The following is a 2,251-nucleotide window of genomic DNA, read 5'->3' as shown; positions in this document are numbered from 1 at the left end:
GGAGTCCATTTATTACTTTCTTCCTTCTCTCTCAAGCCTACTAAGTTGTCTTGGTGCAACAGAACCAACATAGCCACTTAGAGACTTTTTGTTCCTCGCCATAACCCTCATGATATGAACTCTGACTTCCTCTAACATTGTTATGATTGGCTTACCTCTGTATTTGAGAATCTTACCATTGAAAGTCTCACAGTTGTTGTTAGTGACATTGTCCACCTTAGGCCACTCACTGAAATGTGCCTTTGTCCAAGTTTTTGGGTCAAGTCGATCTAAGTATTCCCAGGCAGCATTGTTGATTCCCTTTAACCTCATCATTGCAGCATCAAATTCAGTAACAGTGGTGGCTATACAACATTCCCACACTACTCCTTTCAACTGTTTATCCTTCCATCTTTTAGTGAAGTTGGCCCAAATGTGCATTGCACAAAACCAATGATGCACTCCGGGCATAACCTGCTCTATGGCTGGTATCAGGCCCTGCGTTCACACAGACAACAACAATTAACAAGCTGAGAGATACAAATCAACCAGGAGACAACATTTAACAATTACCTTCTGCATCTACGTCAACCACCTCAACTTCAGTTGGAATGTCTACCGTATGCTCCCAATACACATGTACTACCCTATCATCATTTGTAATTGCATCCTCATACATATTCACCACATCCCTATCAAGCCTAAGTAGCTTAAGAGCAACACCACCTCTGGCATCAGACTTTTCCCAGGCAAAATCCTTCCACTAAATATAACCCAAATCCTTGAACAACCCCTCCATGAAAAATAGGTTCAACGTATCCACATTGACTCTAGGTATTAAGGACACTTGACCACCATTGTATATTGTAACCCCTTTTGAATTTCTCTCCAACCTCCCCCCATGGTGATACACAAGTATGATGTGAGTTGACATCTACGAAGAAAAACAAAACCCTCATAACCACAACTAAACCCAGAAAACCCTAATTTTTTTCAGACAACTACAAACTAGTTATTAAACAAAGATCAAATAGCATGTTCGATCATAATAGGTACAATGGGAAGTTCAAAAGATGTTACCTTTAGATCGTCCCCGCCTCCAGTGCGTGATCGTCGCTGTGGTGGTGTGGGTTGCCTTCTTCGAGTACTCCTCCAACGATGAACTGCGTCACCACTTCAGAGCAATGCCATTGCCTCTCTGCTAGGGCTCTCTAACTCTCTCAACGTGTAAACTGTGTTACACCAACAAAACCTTGAAGTTCATAATTCGATAAAAGAGAACAAAGCGTTTCAAGGTTATTTTTGCCTAATTAATCATTAAAATAAAACATTTTTTCTTACTTGGCACTAAATGGCCAGCTCACTGACTCTGAACGTGCCAGCAAGGATAAAATAGGGCCACCTATCCACTCAAACTAACCACGCCACACGTTGATGGCCGGAATGGTCATTCTATCCGCCGGAGTGTATAATTACTGTGCACGCGTGACTCATTAAACGATTCAAGTGTATTACTGTCCAGCGTATGAACTTTCAGGTGTAATTTTGTCCCTTCTTCCTTTTTTTAATCAAGACTCAATTCTAAATATATATTAGATTTATTTTTTAGACCCTAACCTAGCCTTAGACTTGATAAAACCTAAACAATTTTGGGCCACAATTATACTGGTCTAAATCGGGTAAAAACTGAGCCTTTCAAGCTTTAACAATAATTTATAAAGAAACTTGTTATCGAGAAGTTGATATCCATATTTGAACTTGAATTTGTCCATAAATTTTAATTTAATGCTTCTTTGATCTATTTTCTAATTCAATAAGTGTGATTAAAAAAAACAATAAGTTTATAATTAATATAACATAATATTGGAATTAATTTAAAACATATATACTTTTTTTAGTTTCCTTAGGATACACATGAATTGAGTGAGATCAGATTTGTCTTGACCCGAATCCGACCCTAAATAATAATTGGGTCTATTTTTATGACTCGAACTCGACTCTAAACCTTATAAAATCACACCAAATTAATTCTTAAAATGTTCGAGTTTGGACCGGACCAGACCAGAACATATACACGCCTAAGGAACATCATGGAAGTGTAGATGCAGATCACTCTTTCAAAATTTTTTGTCAGAGATTATTGGAATTTTTGGACAAAATAACAGGCCTCTGAATATAGTAGAAGCCCAAATACATTATAGGCTTGTCCATAAAAAAAGTAAAATATCCAAGGAACATAAGAATAAAAAACCCCTTAAATGGTACAAAAAAA

Source organism: Arachis ipaensis, chromosome B07, assembly GCF_000816755.2.
Source record: "Arachis ipaensis cultivar K30076 chromosome B07, Araip1.1, whole genome shotgun sequence".
NCBI classification, from domain to species: Eukaryota; Viridiplantae; Streptophyta; class Magnoliopsida; order Fabales; family Fabaceae; genus Arachis; species Arachis ipaensis.
This window is presented reverse-complemented; position numbering follows the sequence as displayed.